We start from the raw sequence: 25492 nt of genomic DNA, 5'->3' as shown, positions 1-25492 counted from the left end.
ATGTGCTCTATCCTGTCGGACCATTTTATTCTCCTTAGGACGGTGTATCTTTCATAATGATTCGCCAATAGGTTGGAGTCTGTTGGCTGACGGAACTTCCAGCTAAAACACCACTCTCAGTGTCCTATGATCACTATCCGTCCGATCTTCAACTACAAAATCTTTCAACCTGGCCGCCATCCCTTCACTGGCCATGATGTAGTCGATCCATGAGGAATCCCGGAAAGTGGGTAATGGTTCCCATGCGTTTGAACTGGCTTTTTTCCATGTGTAGGTTGAGGTCAGTTTGAGATTGTTAAGAAAGACTTGAAGGGGTGCTGCCCAACAATGTCTCTGAAGAGAGGAGTCAACTTTGTTGAGGTCCTTCAGGTTGAAGTCCCCGTCTAGGATGACCTGATGTGATTGATGCTTGAATAGTAGGTCATCAATTTTCTGCGTCAGTATCCCCAACTGATTTTTCAGGGTGATCTGCGTGGGATTAATATAATAGTTTATTATCAGCAGGCGCAATGGTTGTGAGTTCTGAGCCAGGCCTCCGATCTGTAGAGCTTGCAGCCCTGGTGAGTTCAGGTTGATGTCTCTGGCTTCGAGGGCGCTTTCGTGTTTAATTAAAACTGATAGTCAACCTGCCGGTCTGCCAAAGAGCTTCCTCTTTATAGCTGGGACAAAGTGCTTGTGGAACCCAGCCAGTGGAGTTCTGGACAGCACCCATGTTTCTTGGAAGCAGAGTATGTCCCCGGTTTCCAGGAACTTCTTCAGGTTTTCGTTTCCTTTGATTTTGCCAATCCCTGCTAAATTCCAAGAAATTATGGTGAGTTGCTGCTTGCTGGACACTCCTCTCCCGACCTCTCCCCTGCTGGGCCGACATTCTCAGCTGTTAGGAATGTTGCGGTATCATTTCTGACAATCCGGTGCAGCCAGGGATGGGGGGATGGGGGCTACACGAATATCACGAAGGTTGTTTCTGCATAAAATCCTAATAACCATTGGATCTCTGGGCCCAACTGACTGCCACCCAAGAGCCTGTGCTGTTTGTTCCGTGCAGGACCGACCAGGGTGATTTGCCACTGTTGATTAATGGTAAGACGTGTTAGATATTGCAGCACCAGCTTGACGTCTATGCCCCACTCGGCGAGTTGTGTGGTGTTATTCAAGATGGACTGTTGAGTTTCTTTTTACTTCAGGCCTACCACTGTTGAATTGCCATGTGTGTCCCCCGTCATTCTCCGAATTTCCACCCAAACTACCTCCCCCGTTTGGGTCTTTTCTAGATTGGCCAGGTGTTTAAAGAGGCATAGAATTTTGTTCCTGTTGAGGATATCATGCTGTCCTGTGCTGTGAAATCTCGGAGGAAGGACTACCTCGTAGGCCGCTGTTGTTGCGCCCGATGGTTGGACCGCTTTTCCCCTTCCCACGCAGGCTCTGCCACGATTGTTCCTGTGATCGTGCTTATCTGGCTGATTGTGACTGATCCTGCTTGGGGCCGATTGCTGTATCCTTGCTTGTCCCTAGAGCCAGACTGATGCCTGAGATGCATCTGTGGTGTATTTGTAGCATCCGGCCACAATGAAGCTGTTACCGACTCTAACCGAGGGAGTGTGTCAGGAAGTACCGGGCTTGTTCCTACAGTTGCGTCATTGTCTGTGTGCTGATTTGGCCTTGCAGGTGGCTGTTGGCCCATTGCACTGAGGTTGATGGTGTGTTCGTTGACTGGTTTCCCAGAATCCGAGGGCCCACAGGGTCCTTACTCCCCCAGTTATTGGATGAAAAAATTGGGTATGGTGGAGTAACTTTGGAGGCACCTTGTTGAGGTGGATAGTCGATGTTCAGTAGCTGGAGATGTTTCCCTTTTGATTTTGTCTTTTTTAATTGCTTCTTCAGCTTCTATTTTGCTTTCCTTGATAAATTAGCTCTGTATGTAGCCTCTGTGTTTAAGGAGTGTTCCTGAAAGACTATTATGGGTGTGTCACTGACCCCTCTGCCCCTGTTGTTGGAGCTTTGTGTGTCTTTGGCTAATTTTGAGGTGCTGGCGGGGTTCTTGATCATGTGTGTCACATCATTGCCCTGTTAAATTTTTTCCATCTGTCCCGGTCCGGCCCCTGCTGTCTGTCTTGTCTCCGAGAGGTGGCTATTGGTCACCACCCTGCCAGCTGTGTTGCTGGGGGTCTGTGCCTCCCTGCGACCTTTAGCGATCTCCATTATTTCTACTAGCACCTCAGGGAGGGAGGCCCATTTCTCCATCAGGGTAGAACAGCAACAGGAGCAGTCCCCCGGGTTGGAGGCGAGGTACTGGGAGAGCCTATTGTCTAGGACCTCTACCCTGGATCCTAGGTTAGCCAGGCAGCCTGCGATTGCTTTTAAGAGATCAATGTGTACTTCTATCTTAGTTGATTGCCATAGCAGGGCTTTATTGGTGTCGCTGTTTTCCTCTTTTGGGGGCTTTTTCTCTGGTTCCGTGTCATCACTGATGTCGCAATGATAATGGTCTGCTTTTGGATTAGGGATCTGTGGGGGTGCTGACGCTGGAGTTAGTGTCTACAGAGGGTTCACTGTTAATTTGAGGGATCTTTCTATTTTTTCGTCTAAATTGTGAAGGAACGAGGCTGTAAGTCCCCCCATCAAGGGGGACGTTAGGCCCAAGGTGACTGGGTAGGACTGTTGATTCGTGGACTTTGTGTCTGTTATCTCTTGCGGAAGCACAATGGTCTCCTCTTTCTGAGTTACTAGGCTATGGGTGTCCTTTTGATGAAATTGCGCCGTTGTCACTATAATAGAGGCGGTTTTCATTGAGGCTGTGTCGCTAGTCTTGCTGACCAGGGAGTTCTTACCCTCGATTGTGGGTAAATGACTGCTCGGCCTTTTGGGTCTTGTATCGTGGGCCCGCTTAGGGCATAAGGTGGTGCCTCCTGGAGGGTGCTGTGGTCGCTACATAGTGAATTATTTTTCTTGAAGCAGTATCGTATCAAACCCCTTTGCTCAGTGTCTTGTGGCATTCCATTAGGGCAATCCGTTAATGATTTACTCCTCATTGACCTTGTTGCTCTTTTGTTGGAGGGGTGGGTGGTAGAGATTTCCTCCGGGATCAACTATTGTCTGCACTTTTTTGGGGGGCCCATTTGCTTTTATTGGAAGAAGTGGCACTGGGCTTGATCTTCCCGAGCTGCTACTCCATGTCCCTTGTGGCCCTTGGCCCCTTGTGAGCCTGCTTGGCTTAATCCTGCTCTTACACTGGAGTAGATATTAAAGTTACAAAGTTTTCAGAGTCTCCTTTTGTTGGACTTTGGTTAATCGTTAATCTTTGCTCTTTGATTGATCTTTGATCGCGGAATGCATCGGGATACAGTTGGGTTGGCGCCTTTTTAAAGCCTTGACGGTTGCCCAGCAAGTCACCTTAGTGTCTCAGGGCTTGAGCGTTCTTGTGACCATTCCGCCCCCTGCTGTGTGGTTAACTCCCTGGGTAAATTCGGGGCGGCGGGGGGGCATGGGACTGGGGTCAGGTGGTATGTTGGAGCTGGCGTAGAGATGGCGTGGAGAGGAAAGATGAGAGAAGAGAGGCGGGCAAACAAGGCACTCTGCTCCTCTGCTGTGTGTGTCACCTGTCAGATCTGACCAATCCTCTGTTGCAAGAAAACAGGAAAACAGCCAGCCAGCCGTTGCACACTAGTTGTGCACCACCGGGGCTCCGTTCCTCTGCTGTGTGTGTGTCACCCGTCAGACCTGCACAATCTTCTGTTACAGGAAAAAAGGAGAACAACCAGCTTGGGGGTGAGGGTGCAAGGTAGCACCACATTGCCTTGCTTGCACAGCAAGCTCTGCTCCGCTCCTCCAGTGTGCCGCTCCCACTCCTCTCATCTCGCTCAAGCTGCCTGGCTCGGTTTCCAGCTCGGGCAAACCCTGCGACTGCAAGCCGCCCACCACACCGCCGGCTTCGGTTCTCCAGCTCCCCCTGAGACGCCGGCACCGGCTCATCTCAGCTCAGCAATCTCCCAATTTCAGTGACAGTCTTGATGGCAGACGGCAGTCCGCAGTTCGCGTCTCGAACGGACTCGAGCAGGCTCCTCCAGGCTCCTCCTCCACGCTGCACTGCGCATGCTCCGAATCCTCCTAATTGCTATTGGATCGCTCTCTATGGTCCACATTAAAAAGCTGAAGGAGGTCTCCCAACAGCAGGAAGAAATAGTGTCACCGGCAACCAAAAGCAATGGAAAAATGCAGTAATGGAAAGCTGATGCCAACATCTGTGGAGTTGGGTTGCTATCACAATATCAATATGTTTTTATATACTGCTAGCTCCTTATTAATTTTTTGTGCTCTGCTCATATATAAAATATTAGTACGAAATGATCAATAGGTCTTCTACATACTCCTCTGGCAAAGGAGGTGGCTTCAAAATGTACATCTACCTAATGGTGTCATTAAATGTTGAAAATACTAACAGTGAGCAAGTGGAATATGTCATCACTAGTCTCCTTGAACTGTGCTGTGATTTGTTGAAAATGTGTCTCTAGTCTACATTTAGAGGGTAAATGTGGCTCTAAATGTTTTTATCTTTATTCAGTTTTATTGTATAGGGCTTGTTTCAATACAATTACTTCAAGCGTTGTAACTGTTTGGGAAAAGGAATGGTGGGTCTCGTGCTCACTGTGACACCTGAACCAAGCTACACCCGACAACCTGGAATGGCAGTTCAGGTTGGATTGTTTTTGTTGGAACAGGGTCAAGACTGATTTGTATATGGATGGGTATAAACAGAGGTGGCATGGTGGACAAAAGAGCGATTGATTGGAATGCTAGCCCGAGCTATTGCCAGTGGTTAGACTTATTTCAAGCATTTCTTTCCATCACCATTTGTGTCGTTGTTTACAAATTTCAGGTAGCCATTTTAGTTTATGGTTCTAGATCCCATAAGTGGACATATCTATTTTTTTATAAACGTTTGTCTGTAGAGATTTCTATGTCTTCAGGCGTATTTCAGAACCTGAGTTTTCATTGCAGTCATGACATGCATTCCTTGCAAGGAAAGTAAGGATGAAACTTTTTCTTTGTACTTCCCTGCTCATTGGAACTAAAGACCTTTCCAGGAAGCAGACGTAGATATGCAGCTAGTCCTTTGAGCAAGTGATGGCCCATCCAGCTGTTTATTACCTTATTCATGTAGCAGACAGTGATATCTAGTAACACACAAGGTGTGCCTGCAAAGTAATCCCATGGTTACCTTGCATCAGGCCTTGGAGATACCTGGGAATGATGGAGATCAGTGGATGTGAGATGGAATTTAGGAATTAGATGAAAATGTTAAACAATGTAGGATGGAGCCTACCATAAGCAAAACGATGCAGCTACTAGCCAGAAGTGGGGGGAAATCTAGGAAACCCTGAAGTTGCAGCATATATCGCATTCTATTATACTGTACTGCTTCAGTATGTGGACCAATGCTTAAGGCACTAAAGCCAGCCAGCTGTACATTCACTCCTATTTTATGATAATCTGGGTTTAGTTTCTATAAATATAAAACAGAATCAGTGGAGACATTTCCTTAACAATCATGTAAAAGATGTTTGAACTCTATATGAATGGTATGTGCACAGGTTTTCTATAAAATGGCACTGCAATATCCCTGGTTCTCTCATTTCTCTCAATACACCTATAGTCCTCCACTAAGGGGTTCTGGGTTAAAGATTTGCTCTACTAATTATTAATTTTTTCTTCCATGTGTAAGACTTTGATAGATCTTCTTTTTTATCTTATAATCCAAGCTTGTGGCGATTATTGAGACGAGTGAGAGTAATAGTAATAATTGTTTGTATATTTCTTTTAAAAGCTCATAAAGCAACGGTCTTCCCATTGATAGTGTCCGGGGCTGCTACCAAGCTTCAATAAAAAAGGTCTTAAATAGATATCATGGTATAGAATCAAAATATTGAGTTTTTAATATCGACTAGACATAATAAGGAGTAAAAAATATAGGATGAACATAATATCGACTAGACATAATATAGACTACCAAAATATCGATTAGAAAAATAATATCGAATAGAATGGACATAATATCGAATCAAAAATATAGAATGGACATAATATCGACTAGACATAATATAGGCAACAAAAATATCGAATTTAAGGTAAGTTAACATTAATTTTTATTTTTTGTGTAATATAATTCTGTAGCGGTTGTGGGTTTATATGGGAACAGGGTGGGAAGTAATTTAATTATAATTAATTAAATATGTTATTTTATTTATTGGTATTTATTTAGAATTAATTGTTAATTAATTATTAATTGGTAATGAATTAAAATATAATTGGTAAATAATTTTAATTGATTAATTGATAAATATGTTAATTTTAGTAATTTATTTTCTGTAGCGGGTTGTGGGTTTATAGGGGAATAGGGTGGGTAGTAATTTAATCATAAATAATTAAATATGTTATTTTATTTATTGGTATTTATTTAGAATTAAATGTTAAATAGTTATTAATTGGTAATTAATTAAAAAAATGGTAATTCATTTTAATTGATTCATTGATAAATATGTTAATTTTAGTAATTTATTTTCTGTAGCGGGTTGTGTGTTTATATGGGAATAGCTTGGGAGGTAATTTAATTATAAGTAATTATTATTAGTAGGTCATTTTTATTATTAGTTAATTTTTATTTGTAATTTTAATTGATTAATTAATATATTTTATAAAATTGTAAAATATTTTAATTATTTTGTAATTGGTAATAATATTTATGTTATTTATATTTATATATGAAGTATTTACTTTCCCTACTATTGCACTCACTGGAGTGGGAATAGCAATTTTTACCCCTACGCTATCCAACGCTTTCCCTACTGTTGCACTCACTGGAGTGGGAATAGTAATTTTTACCCCTACGCTATCCAACGTTTTCCCTACTGTTGCACTCTCTGGAATTGGAATAGTAATTTGTACCCCTACGCTATCCAACGCTTTTCCTACTGTTGCACTCACTGGAGTTGGAATAGTAATTTTTACCCCTACGCAATCCAACGCTTTCCCTACTGTTGCACTCACTGGAGTGGGAATAGTAATTTTTATCTCTACGCTATCCAATGCTTTCTCTACTGTTGCACTCTTTGGAGTAGGAATAGTAATTTTTATTCCTACGCTATCCAATGCTTTCCCTACTGTTGCTCTCTCTGGAGTGGTAATAGTAATTTTTACCCCTACGCTATCCAACGCTTGCCCTACTGTTGCGCTCTCTGGAGTGTGAATAGTATATCAAAAATGATTGTATATGTTTTGTTAATAATATGGATATATATATATATATATATATATATATATATATATATATATATATACTTTAAAATTACTTTAAAGATATTTTAAAAATTCGATATTTTGACTGTCTATATTTTTTCCTATCGATGTTTTGGAGTCGATATTTTTATACTTACTTGTTTGTAGATAGGAAGTCGATATTCTAGCATTCTATATTTTTACCTCGATATTTTGGCAAGTCGATATTTTGTCTGTCGATATTCTGTCAGTGATCCAGATATCATGGAGGCTACCATTTTAACGTAGGTATTTCCATCTTTATTATTCAACTCCGGATCAAATTCAGTAACTACTCGCTATTTGGAGCAAGAGGCCTTCTGTTTGTAAATGTGACACTTAAAAATGGGAAAAAATGTAAATGAAGAGTTAATTGAATCATTAAGGTAACTTTTCAGTTTAATTTTCTACTATTTCAAAGTATTCATAAACATCATTTTGTTCTCACACTCCAATATTAAGTTGACTTATTTGAGGGTTAAATACCTCAGTGCTTCAGATCTTCACCTCTCTGCCTTGGGTCATACACCTGACTTCAGCACTGCTCATTATCAGGCCCTGTTATCTGCAATCTGAAGAAAATAGTGTAACATAAACAGAGCCTTCTCTTAACTTTAAAAGAAAAATTTGACAGTGTTTTTAAAGAACACAAACTTAATGCTGTGAACTACTGTGGAGGTGTCAATGTGCTACTGGTAGCTCGTGATCAGATGTTGGATACCAAGGGTAATGTACCAACATCTCTAAAGATGTCTTTAGACTGCAAAGAACATTGAGTATATATACAGATTCAAATGGACGTATCAGTGAATGTATTAGAACATATGGGAGCCTGGGCTCGTTTAACACATTCTATTGGGGAGGTCCATCTTATGTGAATTTACAGGATGCAACCATCGCAAAATATGCCATCAGAACTGCTTTGCTCCAGTATACAGATGAAAATGAATGGTAGAATAACAATTCTTTGATTTGTATTTTTGATTTCTGAATTGTAAAAAAGCATACTGACATTTTATCACAAAGAACTAAAATACAGTCTAGAAAGATATTTGTATTACATTTGGGTGTCTTGTTGGGCTGTCAGCCTCTCAATCAGAAACTGCAGTTTGACTTTGTAAAGTGAAATGCACACGTTAAAAATGTAGAATAATGTGCACATGAGAAAAGAAAGGGCCTTTACTGACAATGTGGATAATATGAGAAATATATCTGTTTTCTGAATTGCAAATGTTAGTGACCTAATATGACCAATGGAGTCGTGCCCTGGTTACTTGGAACGTAGCAGGGCTAAAACTTCATTTCAATTTCCCAGACTTTGTTTGTTTTCTAAAGAGGTTTCCCTATTGTAATTTAAGGAGATGTGGTGGTCATTGAAGATAACAGCATTCTTACTGTTTCACAGCTGTGGCTCCCATGGTCGTCTTCATGGCCATCCCATTGAAGTTGATTATCAACGCAGCTTACTGACCGAAAATGCTTTTATAATATTTATCTCCTAAAACCATGGCTATTGAAAGTAGATTTGGACAGAAAGATCTTTGTAGAGCCAATGATTTTATTGTTATAAATAGCTATTTTATCCCAGGCAAGAAATACAATACATATTTCCACCAATACCTAAGTGAGATTTGCTCAGAAATCTATTGGTCAGAGTGTGTGGCTGTAGATACAACTGATCTGCATACTCCTACCATCTAGTGTTTAACTCATACATTTGCAACTTTATTTTCGTCAAACAAGTCCTTCGGATCATGAGGTATGACTCATCCCTTAGTTGGCAATGCACATAGGCATAGAATGTATTTTTCCACCATTGGGTTCTGACGTGTACCAATCAGGCTCTGTGTTTGGAGCCTAACAGCGCCCGCCGACGGGCCCACAACATTGCTTGACTGGTGTGCTTACAGGGAAACTCGCTGTGATGAAGCTTTGATCCCGCTTATTTTCCTTTCTCTCCTCGTTGGGCCCTCTGCCCATCTTTTCCAGAAATCCGTGGATGAGAATGCCAGGTCACTGATGGGAAGGGCACCCTTTCAATACTTCCCGCAGTGCCATTCCCAGTTGCTAGGATCTACCATCAGGTCTACAATTTCTACCTCTCCCCTGAGCCCAACGTCGGACCCGCTTCACCTTCCAGTCGAAGAAGACGTAAGTGGGCCCATTGGAGAATGCAGAGGCCGGAGTCCGACAACACCCTGACTTCCCCGGGGAGCATGACGTTGAGGTGGAGGAAGAAGCGGGTTCCTCGAAGGCCCATCTGGTCAAGTTCGGAGGTGAGCTCACCCTCTGACTCCGATGAAAACAACAGTAAGATCCTGAGGCTTCTCAAATATGGAAGACTTTGACCATGAGTATGATTGGCACCCACACATAACCCGGGTCTGTTCAACAGCCACATGTACAGGCAGAGCACCGCCACTGAAGGGGTCGTGCCTTGAACCTAGTGTCTCAACAACAGCCTGTCATAGTCAGCACTGACACAGACGATGCAATCGGTGTTGAAAACACCGTTGATGGCCAGCTCCGAACATTTGGAGCAATCTATTCTCCAACACTTGCAGGAGGAGTTAGATGCTCACCAAAAGCTTTTGTTTATTTACCCGCAGATGGGCAGATTGTTCACAAAACTGCTGCCTAAGCCATAGGAGCCTCTTTCCAAGGATGAGGACATTTACTTTTGAGAAACAGATTGCTTTGCTACTCCACCTCAAAAAGACATAAGACAGATATCCCAAAGACATAAAGGCAGGGGCACTAACATTAATCTTAACCCCCTAATATATACCCGTAAAAAAACATCTTGTTCAGACATTTTCAGTTTTGACTTTTGTTTTTAGATCATTAGAGAAGTAATTTAGCTTTGGTAGACATTGCTGATGCGGGCTGAATTTTTCTGGCCGTCATTTTTAAAAATAGCAGATGTGTTGCAGTGATGATGTAATATTTCTGGCACCATGAGACGCGTGTACTTAATTTTGGTGTCAAAACATTGGTTTTTGGAGTCCAATAGTCTTATAGAGACAGATAATGACTCCTCAGAGCAAACCATCTGCCGTTTCCCAAAATGGCGACTATAATAGACGAAGAAGAAACATAGAAATGAAACAAATAATAATTGCTTTAATCCTTTTATGTTTGCACTAAACAATGTTTTTGATCTGAATATGAAAGTAAATTATGTTTATCACCCCGGTTTTAGACACATTTTCATAGTTCACTTTATTTGTTTTGGTAATCGCTCGTGGTACATTTGCAGAATGTTGAACAATTTGGGAGGCCACAAAGCAAAAACAAGGGAACCCTACTCACAACGGAACCAGGGCGATTAGTTTATATGGAAAACAATGGTTCCAGTGGTACAATGCAGTTATGATACACAGTTAGTACATAGCATAATGGCAATTACAGTAGTGAACATTTGGGAGGAGCATATTGACTGGGACATCTTGGTGTAGCACAGGTTTTGCAAGTGCACATGTACGTTCTGTGGCTTTACAAATTTTGTGGTTTCAGCACCCCATCAATAGCTTCACAACCAAATTCACAGGAATATTTCTCTACATATGCATGATCCAAAACATTTACTCATCTTCTGATCAAGAAGAACGCTCTTTTAATGAGTCCTCGGTGGAAGGATACTTAGCGGGGTTGATCTCTTGAAGATGGTTAAATGTGTAACAGTTGTTTTCCACACATGCACAAGGTATTTTTCTACGTCTTTAAAGTCACACTCTTCTTCTGTCCCAGCAGATCCTTTTAGAATCTTCACAGGTTCAGCAGTTCTCCAGTATTAGGGTGTCTTTTATAGATTCACATGCTTGAATATTCCCCGTTGTTGGAGTGGGAGTCCCACGGTAAATAAAATAGCAATTATATAGTATATATATATATATATATATATATATATGTAACAACATGAAACCTGAAATATGTACTAGAAAAAAGGCATAAAGTGCCTACCCATATTTCTACATAGGAATGCATGGTAAAAGGAAAAAAAAACATATGCAGTCTATCCTTGTCATTATGTTGGTCCAAACTGCAGCCAATCAGGCGTCAGCAACCCTCTAGAACCTTCTCCTCAGAGCTCAGCACCTCAGATTTTCGTAGCACAAGAGTGACCAAAGAGTCTATGAGGAGAAGAGAGTCTCTGAGGGGAGGAGGGAGGGTCGCATGTGAATCTATGAAAGATACCAATACTGGAGAACCACCTGTTTACAGGTAAGTAACAATTGTTCTTCTCCTGTATTAGGGTGTCTCTCATAGATTCACATGCTTGGATATAGAATAGATAGCAGTCAGCACCAAGCAAAAGTTTCCATAGTTACAAAGCATATGAGAAGACTGAAAAGCATATGTATGGGATACATATATATATATCTACAGTCAATAAATACTTGGAAACCAATAGGAGGACAGCAGAACAGAGGCTCACCTTATTGAAAAAGATTACGAAGCACAGCTTGTCCTACTGCGGTATCGGCTTCATTCATGGCACCCAGGCAATAGTGTTTCATAAACGTGTGCCTGCTGGACCACGTGGCTGCTCTGCAAATTTGATGCAACGGGACACCAGCAAATAAGGCCTTGAGGACGCCATCGATCTGGTAGAGTGGGCTCTCACCGAAGACTGCAGAGGCTTACTAGCCCCCTGATGGCAGAAAGCAATGGCCGAAGACACCCAACGTGCTATAGTAGGTTTGGTAAATGGACGCCCCTTTTGAAAACGTCCATAAGCCACGAAGAGCTGATCAGATTTGCGAAATGGAGCAGTTCTGTTGATATAGAACTTCAAGCACCGCTTAATGTCTAAGGAGTGCAAGCGCTGTTCCGCAGGAGACTGAAGGTTTGCAAAGAAAATCATCAGAAGAACAGGTTAATTGATGTGGAAATCTGAAGGTACCTTAGGTAAAAAGGTAGGGTTGGTGCGAAGCACCACACAATCCGGTTGAAACTGCAGAAACTGAGGATTGATCGTGAATGCATGACCAAAGAAAACAAGGAAGAAATAGCCAAAAGTTTGGATGAAATCAAAGGGAGAGTCCTAAAACATGAGGAAGAAATAAAAGAAAGAAAAGCCATAAAATTTCAAAGGGACCGGAAAGACTACATGACTGGAAGAATATATACATTCGCAAGAAAGTATGACCAAGTACCCAGCCAACCATTGCCCAAGAGCATGACCAGTACTGGGACCCTAGGAGAACAGAGTGAACCAGACTTGAGCACTGATTATGAATCAGAGAATGAAATAAATAACCCGCTGGGAGCCACTGGACCAATACCCACCCCAGCACAGGAGTTGGCTTTTTTACGGGTACAACGCCTCACAACGCTGAGACCAAGAAGACCATATCAACAAAGGAGCAACTCAACCTCAAAACAGGACTCCCAACAAAAACAAAAAGTCGCAGCCGGAAAGACAGACGGTGGGGAAAAGGACAAAGAAAAAACGAAACCAACAGCAACAGCAAAGAAACAATACAAAAAGAAATCTCAGCGATAATGACAGGAAACACAACAAGTAAAGATAACACAGTAATCAATCTTTCTAACATGGAACTATCGCAAAAAGAAATAGAGATTTTATCCTTGGGACTAACGTTTTGTGCACACACAAACTTTGACTATGCTCAAACCAGAATTGATTTCTTTCAATATATGCGGAAGTTGAAACTCCAGAAACATTTTGCGAACACCCTCAACCAAAAAGACGTAATTGAAGGGAACATCCAAACCAGTCAAGGACTCAGTGTGGCAAATATGAATGTGTTGAGAGATATGATTGACATTGAACAAGACAACACAAACGACTTGGTGTCATCTGGAATGGCTGCAGAAATCACAGACATAGACATTTACAAAACAGAAAAAACCAACTTTAAGCCAAAATCTGTATTTATGCCAATAACGCCAAAAGATGGGCTTGACCTGTTCACAGAGTATGTAATCAAAGATTTGAAGGAATTGTCTACAAAAAGCTCAGAAGAGTTCTATACAAAATATCAGAACAGAAATGGGCCGTATGAGAAACTAATGGAAAAAATAAAAATGAGATCAGACATTGTTATCAGGTGGTCTGATAAAGGAGGAAACATTCTGCTATGGCCATTACAAATGTACAACGATGAAGCAATGGCGCAATTGCAAGACCAGGATTGCTACACCAGAATAACTCCGACGCAGCTGGTGAGTGTACAAGAGAAATACACAAATGAATTATATAGATGGAAAGGCACAGGTTTGTTGAGCAAAGAAGAATTTGAATACTTGAAGACGGACTACCCAATATGCCCCCAACTATATCTCATCCCAAAGATTCATAAAAATGAGACAACACCACCGGGAAGACCGATAATCTCAGCCATTGGTAGCCTGTTTGAGAAAACCAGCATCTTTATAGACCATTTTCTACAACCCTATGTGAAAGCCCTGCCGGCATACATAAAAGACACGAGTGACTTTTTACGTAAAGTGTATGATGTACATTGGGAAGATGATTATGTGTTTATGACCCTGGATGTACAATCCTTATACACCAGCATCAGACACCATGACGGATTAAGGGCAGTGAAACACTTCCTAGGGCAGAGACCGATTGAACTATATAATCACACTAAAATGTTGTTGGAAATGACGGAGTGGTGTCTGACTAATAATAACTTTATCTTCAATAGACTCCACTACAGGCAAATCCAGGGATCGGCCATGGGTACTTGTTTCTCCCCCAGCTATGCGAACCTACACATGGGCTGGTGGGAGGAACAGATACTCATGGCTAGACACCAAACTACTCGGTCTATAAATGTGATAATGTATAGGCGGTACATAGATGACATTTTTATACTGTGGAAAGGTCCTAAAGAAGACGCAGAATTATTTGCTGCAGAGCTAAATGAAAACGCACTTAATCTGCGATTCACCTGCACTACAAACCCCACCTCAATTCAGTTCCTAGACATAGAACTATATGTAGATCAGGGTAGAATACAAACGAGAACATATCGAAAGCCCACAGCTGGGAACTCGGTGCTACACGCACAAAGTTTCCATCCTCATAACCTAAAGGAATCAATTCCCTACGCAGAATGCTTAAGGATGACTAGAAATTGCAGTACCAAGACAGGACTAGATGAGGCAAAACAAAACCTGTTTACAAGACTAAGAAAGAGAGGATACAGCCAAAAAACATGTAACAGAGCAAACATAAAGTGTAGCAAGACCAACAGAAAAGATCTCCTCTTTGCCGAAAAACAAGAAAATACAGAGAAAACTCCCAAACCAGAGCCACCAAGATTGATTACAGGATTTAACACCTACCATAACCAGGTCAGAAAAATATTGACCAAACATTGGCCGCTAGTAAGAAGAGACCCCGTAATTGGAGAATTATGTGGCAATAGACCAATGATAGCATTTAGGAAGGCTAAATCCATGAGGGAGCACCTAGTTTGCAATGCACCGGCCATTAAAAAACAGGATGATTGGCTGTCAAAAATCAAAGGGTTCAGCAAATGCACTAAATGCAAAGCCTGTAAGCATGGGATAAATACCACAAAAGTAGAAATACCCTTTAGGAAGAGGCCGTACAAGATCAGAGGCAAATACAATTGCAAGACGGACCATGCGGTGTATGTTCTAAACTGCATCTGTGGTAAAAGATATGTTGGTAGTACCATCCACCCTGTACATATCAGAGTCCTCCAACACCTCCGCGCTGTGAATAATGACGACCCAGCATACCCTGTGGCCAGGCACATAAATACAACCCATGCAGGGGATATAGGAGTATTAACATACTTCGTCATTGACAATGTGCCAAAAAACCCTAGAGGAGGCAATCGCCTGCAGAGTTTGAGAAGACTAGAATCACGGTATATTATAATGCTCAATTCTAAGATACCGAATGGTCTTAACTCTGATGAAGCACTCAGTGTCCATCTTTAACTATGATAGCATGGTTCTTGATGACAACGCCCAAAATCCCGTCAGAGATACCTTCCCCCCTCCCGTCCAGTTAACATCTATTGTTCAGTTTTAATAATTTACTATCACTGTATAAACTAGCACTATCATGACCCCTATAGCAGTTGTAGCCTGCCATAGCAGCATCTTAGATAAATCACTTCACGCACAAATATGTCAACATATTGGGAATTACTGCTAATGTTGTACATCGGTTATCCGAAAAGTAATGCATGTATGTATTAGGAATAGGGACCATTATTAGATGTCATATTGTATTGCTAGATATGTTAATATCCATCAGCGCAAGGCATTGAATAACGCCTAGATTTTTGTCCACTAGGAAATGATGAATAAATGAAATGCGTATTTAATGTTAGAAATGTTAAAGCTCAGGAATGGGTGACCTTGTCCACTGGGAGATAAGGCAACAGCAGTAGAAGGCAGGCGCTATGGTAATGCATTAGCACTCTGTAGCAATAGCAGGATTTTTCCCTAACTAACCCCGCGCGCCCTTTAATTACAATGCGAGGTGTGCTTACAAACGCGCGCCTAATAAACAAAGTAATCGTGTTTACAAACGCGCTCACAATATCCCCACAACATCCCCCGCTGCACCCGCTCACACAGGCGTCCATTAACACAAATACGAGGCGGAATGACAAACGCGCGCCTTTTAGAACAAAGTGAATCGTGTGTGTTACAAACGCGCACGTATTATCCCCATAGCATTCCCCAAATGCACCCGCTCAGACACGCGCCTAATATATAATTGCTTAGCGCCGCAGGCCCGACACCTCTGAAACAAAAACAAACAGTAGAAATATCCTAGTGTGAAAGTTTACAAACTCACCAGCGCCGAGGAAGTCTTTTAAAACGCGATTTGACGCGTGAAGGTCGGTCCGTTTAGGCATAAGCGAGGCACACACACAGCGATTGACAGGCAAGGCAGGAATGAGGAAATCACTGGGCTCATGTGGCAGGAGGGTTTCTATAGTAACGAAACCAAGCATGGGGGCGGATGATGTAATCAATTAACAGTGAAAATGAAAGTAACTCGTTTATGTCAATCTAAAGAGGACGACGCCCCATATCACCATGGGAACTGGGTTTGACTAGAGTGTGAAATGTGAAAAACAAGCTAAAATGTGCATGGAAACAGGAGTTCAACGTGCATGATGTAATGCAATGACTAAGGGGTATAAATACAATCACAGTCTGTCATGATGTTGTGAACAAGGCGGGTGCTTACCGCCGAAACGCGTCAAGCAGCCTAAATGAGAGAATAAATTTATTTGGAATCAACTAATTTTCACGGAGTCAGTGCCTTACTTGGATGAGAAAGTTTGGAGTGTTCCAGATATATATATATATATATATACATATATATATATATATATATAGTATATAATTGCTATTTTATTTACCGTGGGACTCCCACGCCGACGACTGAGAATATTCCAGCATGTGAATCTATGAAAGACACCAATACTGGAGGTAAGTAACAATTGTTCTTAATGCTCCAACTTTGTTCCAGTTTTGCTCATAGTGTCATCACCCGTAAGAATATGTGCTTTGGTAGGGCATCTCTGGGTCAAGTTACTTGTACAGAGTATAAAACGGGATTAAATGTCTTTTCTCACCTGTTTCATAACGTATCCATACCTCTGACAATCCTTGACTTGTGAACATTGCAACAAATCTAAGTAGCACAATAATAACATCTTTGTCATTTGACAGTACAATGACTCGGTTGGAATCAATTCGAACAGCCCACTCAACATGTGACATAACACGAAGGTCAACTTCCTCCAATTTGCTGTTAAGTTCTTAAACAGTATGGCCTGTACCTTTTGAATATATCTCTGCAGGCACCAATTCCTCAGTGACAATCATTCCACTTACAATAATTAGAAATTCAGTGTTCAATGAAGCATCAGCATTGTTTTTCCGAGTTAACATCTCCAAATTCATCTTGCTCGATGTTGATGACAAGAATTTATCAAGCTGCACAGGTAAAGATGTCAAATTTTTGATGCAGGCAAGGTCATTTGTTCCACTTGTAGACATTTGTCTGATTCTCACATTCTTTGACAGATAGGTCAAGATAACTGTCGAAGACAATGTGCAGTTCTTGCAAGGTGCACACTAACTTAGATATCTGTAAATCACTCAGAATAACCTCTCCACAGTTTTGCATGGATGGAAACTTGACCATTCACAATTGAGAGTTATAGTCAATAAGGACACCTTTTCGAATTGAAATTCTTCAGGTGAAAGGTTTTTTTTTTAGCTCTTGTTCGAGTTTGTGCTTTACTGGTTTGGTTGCAGCATCGCCATCAAATAATGCGTTTGTTGGAAGAAGATCATACGACAAAATGTCCTTGAAAAATTCTCCTCATTTGCTACATCCATCTCTTTATGAGCTTGCGAAAGTTGTTTTTTGCAACCTGTTTTGTAGTGGCTGGTTGGATGAAACTCTAACTCTGGGAATTACAGCGTGGTGGTTTAGCTTTAGTGAATATGTCAAACAGATTTTTCTCTTTCAATACAAAACTCTCCTGCTTCAGCTCTGCGTATAGTTTCAATCCATGTTCCAGTACACCTAGTAGACATGTCTTTACATCGTTATCCAAATATTATTTGGTCTCAAAGTTGTGTAGTCACACAGGCTCAGTCATTTGAATGGGGTTTCCTTTCTGCTGTATGAAATGAAGAAGGCTGTCAACATGTTTAATAATACATCCCCCTTTCTTTCCCACAAGTTGGTGGTGAGGAACAGTTTCACAATGCTCCATTCATTTTGAATTTGTCATCTCTCTGAAGACATTGTAAATGGAAAGAACTTCATGCTACACCAGCTCCCATTCAGCAACATATGTCTGACCAGCAATTCCTAAAATCTTGTCTTTGATCTCTGGATCGTCTGTTCCAGTTTCAAATCTAGAGCAACATCAAGGAACCTTCGATCTCTGTCTTAAAGGCTAGGTTTGGTTCTTCACTCTTTCCAAATACCAGGGCCCATCTCTAAGGTAGTTTATGAAATCAAATTCACTGAACACAGTAATCAGTGACTCCTGGTCTTCACGTGCAGCTCCCAATCACCTTCCCGATCAGCATGTACCAAGCTTTTCACTAGAGCTATCATGTGTGAGTGAAACATCTCCCCAGTACTTGCAAAGTTCAGATTTTATTTTTAAAACAAATTTTATTGACCTCTTCGTAGGCTTTGTGGGCTTTGATGGCGAAAGAGGCAAAACAGTGCAAAAGAGAACCATCTCCAGGTGGATTGTCCTCTGAATAAAGCTTTTCTATTCACTCACTAAGAAGCACCCCCTGAGGGATTGCAGGGTCCTTCATCCAGAGCTAAGACTGTGACCACTCTGTTAGCTTTCGGAGTTCCTGTCCTGGACATCAGGTGGATACAACAGAATCTTTGCACACGTTCACCAAGCACTACTGGCTGGACAGTCAGATCCGGCTTGATGGGCAGTTCGCCTGTTCGGTCCTCCAAGTCTTCTTAGTATAAACCGACTACAGACCCACCTCAAGGGAGATATTGCTTTGGTATCTATTCTAAGGCTAGGAATCTGCTGCTGAAGTCTGTATCAAAGGACAAGTTACTTACCTTTGGTAACGTCTTATCTGGTAGATACTATATCTAGCCACAGATTCCTTACCGCCCTCCCAACCTCCCCGCTCTGTGGTCTGTCACATCCATCTGAAGAGATCCTTGAGGACCTCACTCTGGCACACTGGTTCAATACCTCAGTATGGATCTGTGCTTTTGGCGCTGAAAAGTTGTCATGAAACTGAGGTCTTCGTGCTGGGATGGCGCTTGTGTAGGCACCGCACATGTTTCTTCCTGTACTGAAAATGCCATGTGAAGTTGAACTGTGCCACCTACCAGAGCACAAGGGGACTGCTCAGAAAGATTTCCCGATCCAGTCTGACGCCTGGGGATAATTCTGAGGTAACAAATCCAGCTAAATGCAGTCTCTTCCAGATAAGGCATTACTGAAGGTAAGTAGCTTGTTATTCAGTTTTACAGTGGTTTCCAGTACAGTGATATGTGTCACCTTGATTTCTTGAGATGTGGAAGAGTTGTTTTCGCATTGTAGATGTTTCCTATAGAGAAATGCATGGCACACTAGTCACCCCACGACTGCAGGAATATGTTCATGTTGTAGCAGTATAATTGTACATGACACCTTGATTTTCCAAAGTCTATATGAGTAGTTTTCCTATTGAAGTAGTTTATGATGTAGATCGATGACAACCTAATTTTCCTAGCACTGTAAGGCCTCTCCCCAAATTGTAGTAGGTTCCAGTACTGCAATGCGACATTTAACAATGTTCCCAAAGTTTCATGAATTTACTCTGGTTGCAACGGTTTCCTGTGCAAGGCCCTAACATTTTTCCTTAGACTGTAGGATTAGTTTCCGGCTTTGCACAGTTTTTGGTGCATTTTTATGTGCCACTCGTATTTCTCGAAAGATGTAGAGTGGTTTTTACATTGTAGACATTTTCAGTCAATTTGTAAATGACTCCATGATTTCTCTAATTCTACAGTAGGTATTAACACTTTGTAGAGATCTCTGTACTGTTGTATATGATATCGGCATCTCCTTTAGGCTTTACGTGCTATTTCCATATTGCAGTGTGTCCCTGCATAATTTGTTCATAAAATTTCCGTTTTCCCAAAGCTGTTCTAATGTTGCTGGTGTCTACCGTACTTGGGGTCCGATTCACAAAGGTAAAGTTAGGCTTTTGGTCTAAACTCAGACCAAAAGTCTAACTTTACCTTTGTAAATCGGGCCCTCAGACTGTACAGTGCAACCTGATTTCTGAATGGTTCTAGGGCTTGTCACATTGCAATGGATGCTGGTACTGTGGTTCATGAAACTCTTAATCCATGTTGTAGTGGTACAATTGTATATAACAGTGACACTGTTATTTCTCTATGTCTGCAGGTCACATTCCATGATATGGTATTTGTGATATAGTTGTACAATGCACCAACACATATTTAAGACTGCAGTGGCTGCTCCTAAATTGAAGTGCTTTACATCCACAAGGTTGGGTGAGCTGTTTCAATGTTGTAGTGAATTCCTGACACAACTATACACGATAATTTGGTATCCATCGGGTGTTGGGACAACACTTCTACAGTTCGTTGGCTACCAGCACATTGTAAATGATATCCTGACATCCACAGTCGATCTATCGTCTTGGTTCTTCATTGTGGTGGTTCCTTGTACATTTGTACACAGCCCCATGATATCATCTCCATGTCCGCAGGAACAGTTGCCATGAAAGAGCGGACTCTGATACCACTGTGCATGCTGGCCTACCATCTCTCAAGGCTACAGGGTGCGTTGTATTGGTCTCCAGTACAGTTGCATGTCACACCTTGATTTCTCCAAGGCGGTATTGCCATTAGTCATCTTGTCACCCCACACAGCCCGATGAGCCCTAAATCCTGTACTTCCTGCCATTTCCTCCTTCAGAAACACGATGTTCTGGCTGACACTGTGGGAACCGGCTCTCAGCCGGACTGCTGACCTTTGCAGCAGTGCGACTCGCTTCTTTCCTCCAGAGAGCAGTTCTGGCAGGTCTGCACTTCCAGGATCGCCCTTCTGTTAGCACAAGGGGCTCCTGTCTCTGGGGACCGTCCGTAAACCTCACCCTCTGTGACACAAGGGGCTCCTGTCTCTGGGGGCCGTGAACCTCACCCTCTGTGACAGCAGCGTTTATTTTTGTAATGCACATTGATCACCTGTGCAAACGTTTTCAATATTAGCTGTTTATAAGGCTTCTCCCTTGCAAGTGCATTTGATATTCTAGCCCACATGCCCGGTAGGTGCAGGACCCACCATCCTTCTGTACAGGGCCAGCACACATCCTATGTTGCTTTTGAAGCGGAAGGTACAGTCTTAAGAAACATGTTTACATGTGCACCTCTGCTGGGCCCGGGACAGCAGAACCAGGCGAGTACGCACTGTGACTGTAGTGTTCCCTTCAGCAGCGCATGCAGGGTGGGGCATGGCTGGACCCGCACGTTTCAGATGTATTAATCCGTCGTGGATGGCGTCATTAGGAGAGCAGCACCGTTGTCAGTGAACAGCAATACTGACTATTTATGGAGCACAGAGTCTCGGCCTTTGGATAACCAGTGCTATGTGTACTTCAGTGGTGATGAGTCGGCCACACTGGGTTGGAATACTTGTTCTGTAGGTTACCCACAACTCAGTGCTACTAAACCAACCGAACTACCTTGGCACCCTCGTGATGTTGGTGCAGGTTCAGAGTCACTTTATGCTCTTTTCTGTTGTTATGCTAAATGCTTTTTTGAACAGTTGAAAAACATCCTATACTGAGAAACACATACTTAACGACCTCGATTTCTAGTGTAAACCAATATAGCCAGAATGCTTATATCAGACAAGTGAAGGGCATTGCCTTAATTAAAGCTCGCCTGGGGACACACTATATATTAATGATCTTTTCTGAAAAGAAAGTAACATAAATTCATTTTCAGAGGAGCGACACTTCATTTTCAGACATTCAAATTAAAAAGTAGCTGCAAAAAGAAGACAAATCTAATTTTAAGAGGGGTCCACTATTGATAACAGGATCCGTTATCCTGACCCGATCCTGCACCACTAACAGCCACCAACAATAAGCATTTTAGAACATTCCGTTGTTTGATGATGTCACATAATGAGACCTCAATCATTGGCTGACCCCTTTAAAAAGACTATTTTGTTTTCAGATCTTGATAAATCAGTGATCTTCAGCTCAGGTACTTCGATTTGCCATAGCCTATGTACAGCTGTGCGTCCATCCAACTCAAAGGCTGTGGTATCAATAACCTGCTGAGGTGAGTACATGTCTTTAAACATAATGCAGAATGCAATCCTCTGATGCAAAATCCTGGACCTAAGAGTTTATCCAGGGGTTAACGCCTTCACATTAAAAAGTAATCAGATTATCTCAACACAATGGAGAAGCGTGGAAGTGAGCAACACAGAATTAATTAATCCCACACCCAAAGAATGTTCTGTTCCTAAGTGAATCATATGAAAAGTAATTTCCTGTAACGGTATTACCAGGCTAATCCATAAGAAAATGTGTCAGGCTGCTGCTTAGAGTCAGGGATAGCAGCAGTAATATGAGGCTTGCCACTTGAAGCGTGGATAGAGGGACAGACAGGTCTGGGTTTATGTGTGAGAGCTGCTGTAGAATACATGAACTGTGGAACATAAAATATAAAAATGTCGGCCAGGGACACCACACCCTTGGTCTGGATGCATACACAAACACACATAAACTCGGACTGAAAATATATACATAGAGAGCTATGTATGTGAGTGACCAAAAAATATACAAATACAGAGCACTAGCATGTGAGAAAGAGCAGGTGACCTCGGAAGTATACATTACTCCCATAAAGTGCACCCATAGCAAATGAACACACATAAAGTTATATGAGCTAAAGAAACTCTGTGAGGTCTAAAATGTTCTCGGTCAGCTATATGAGGTGAAAAAGAAACACATGAACTCTGTCAGGTAGAAGACACACCCTGACCATTTTTCCTAACAGAGTTTTGGTGCACTTAACACAATGGATTTTACTATTATCGCTGTGGGACATATTGTGGAATCTTGTGATCTTCTATCCCTCACGTGGACTCTATATTTAGGTAAACGTTCATGAACTTTCGTTTTTTACCTGGGCCTATTGTTGGAACATATTGCTATTTTAGTTGGGAGGTCGGGTAGTGGAGCATTTTTGCATATAGAATGTTAGCATACTGAATGATCTCAGCAAAAACGTTTCTAATGTGCGGGTGTCAGCATCTTCTACACAAGGAAGCATTAAACGGCATATCATTCACGCACAAAATGCTGGCCTATTATTCGCACAAAACTCTGCTTTCCTTGCCAGGTTTGAAAACGAGATTATGTTGTTGGGAAATGTGCAAGGTACAACACTCAGCACTTTGGCTTGCGGACTTACTAGGGTCATGAAACATTTGCAAGCATTTCAGTGTCAAAGGAAGCTTCAAGTTAATACAAGACAGTATCCATATTTGATTAGTAGTTAATACTTTCAGGAGTATATATGTGGTTAGTGCACTGCACTGCACTTCATAAGAAAAGGCAGCACTGGCATCCTTGTAGAATACATGACCGCGCAGGAAAAAGGGCCTGTTGAATATGTGGACAATTCTGCCCAAATGTAGAAAGTGCACCAACAAAGTGAATTGGTCAATGTAAAACTTGGAAACATACACATAGAAGCAGAAAAGGAGTACTACCTAGATCACAGGTCTCCATATTTCATTTACAATCAAAGGGGTAAGTCGCGCCCAGCACCACCCTACAGATTCCTCCCTCACTATCAGTGTTTTTTATTTTGTTTATAATTTTTTATTGAAGTCCATAAAATTGCAGTACAATAAATACATTTTTTTTTAAAACAGTTTTTATTGCAGACTTATAATATACAGGGTACATATATTTAGGTATCGTTCACCTGCTGTCAGCGCCCCTCATCATTCGTTGACTATTGTACACGGCCTTCAAGCCTACAACCCGGAGGTCGGGCGGCGTAATGCAACGGAACCCTAATCCCAGTAATGCAGTGACAGTTGCAGCCGTTGCGCAGGGAATTCCCTTGTCCGTTTTCTCTTTTCTCCCCCCTCGAGCCCCCTACATCGGCTTAACATTCCAACTCCCCTCCCACCCCCCCACTAGTCCCTCCATCTACGCTTGTGCTCGCGGTCAGCCTGCGTTCATGCATGTAGTCAGGAGTCAATAAATGTCTAAGTGATAGATGTATCCTGTGTGTTGTCGGGGCTGTGGCATCTAAGTTGGGAGCACCCTCTCTGTCTAGAGACGCGCTGTCACGTAAGGCTTGCACAAGCGCTTCCCACGCAGCTGCTGCATCTAGCGCTTTGTCATCTGCTTTGCAGCGAGCCAGTTGATATCGGAGTGTACTCTCACAGGCTGCCCATTTCAGAAACTCATTAACCCATCGCTTGTATATAGGGCCCGTTCTCGATTTCCAGTTCCTCGTTCTTTCTCTTTTGGCCAAGAGCAGGCCTATATCTATAAATTTACTTGTGACCTTATTTTTGGGCGTGTGAGGGAACCAGTGCAATATACTAATGGCCTTATCATAATCTAACTCTCTGTCTGTTATTTCGTTAAGTGTCTCGCCAATCTCCTGCCAGTATTCCCGCAGGTGAGGACAATCCCATAGCATGTGGCCCAGTTCCACCCGCCCCTCAGTGCATCTGGGGCATGCCGCGTCAGCCCCCCCCGAAATATTTCCCAATTTTACCAGGTGTTAGGTAGGCTCTGTGGAGGACATATAAGTGTATTAGCTGGAAACGTGCATTTCTCGTGCTCTTTCGCGCTCGCCGCACTATTTGTGTCCAAGTCGTGTTGGGGATCTCCCTGCCGAGGTCCGATTCCCATTTATCTTTCAGTACCGTCAGCTACTGCCATTGCAATGTATAAAAATTTCAACAATTGGTCACAAAAAAAGAGATCTGGGTCAAAAACGAAGATAATTAACAAATCGTTCACTACTAATTGAATACAGCAAGTAGCAAAAGATGTTCTCCCAGTACTTCTGAATCTTAGGGCATTACAACATAATATGCGACCAATTGGCTAAAGGATGAATGCTACAGTGAAAGCAGTGCGCTGAATGATTGGCATACATTTTTTAAAGAGAAAGAGGGGTTCAGTAAAGTTGCCATTTACTGAAAAACAACATCCTTCGTCAATTCGCCCCTCTTAATGTTCTAAAATTCAGTTTATTAATAGCCGACCATAAATTAACAGAAATTTCAACATCTTCATGGTCCTTCCATTTTTTAATTGCCTTCTGTCCAAGATCCATACCCCTGATGCTTTCTCCATTCCCCGGGATTACTAACAAATGTATCCTCTAAGAGTTCGGTAACCAGCTGATATTGTTCGCCAATTTGAGAAACATCTAGTTCGACAAGAAATTTATGGAAGATGTTATATGACCCTAAGAGAATAAAATCATTAATGATCAATTGCAACATTTCTGTCATAGTCCGCCATCTTCCATTCCTCAGAAAATCTGAAACCTTATGGAATCCTACCGAGGCCCATTTTGAGATGAGTTCTGAAGATTGCGTGATACCTGCTAATGGTAAAATGCTAGATA

The 25492-nt window shown here is 42.0% G+C and overlaps 1 protein-coding gene across 6 annotated transcripts in view; it reads left to right on the top strand.

Annotated features, from left to right (window-relative positions):
* ZBTB20 (zinc finger and BTB domain containing 20) overlaps nucleotides 1-25492 on the top strand; it is a 2236857-nt gene that overhangs the window by 1357773 nt on the left and 853592 nt on the right. For 3 of the 6 annotated variants that reach the window (XM_086935527.1, XM_086935524.1, XM_086935526.1), the window contains one exon: nucleotides 22052-22159. The exons of 2 other annotated variants lie outside the window; for them this stretch is intronic. The gene's annotated coding sequence lies outside the window, so the exon portion shown is untranslated. Of the gene's footprint in view, nucleotides 1-4558; nucleotides 4692-22051; nucleotides 22160-25492 lie in introns of those variants that run through there. One more of the 6 variants, XM_086935529.1, reaches the window with a different exon arrangement.

The sequence above is a fragment of the Lissotriton vulgaris genome, chromosome 8 (assembly GCF_964263255.1).
Source record: "Lissotriton vulgaris chromosome 8, aLisVul1.2, whole genome shotgun sequence".
Classification (NCBI taxonomy): Eukaryota; Metazoa; Chordata; class Amphibia; order Caudata; family Salamandridae; genus Lissotriton; species Lissotriton vulgaris.
The sequence above is the reverse complement of the archived record's forward strand: the minus strand, read 5'-3'. Positions and strand labels throughout refer to the sequence as shown.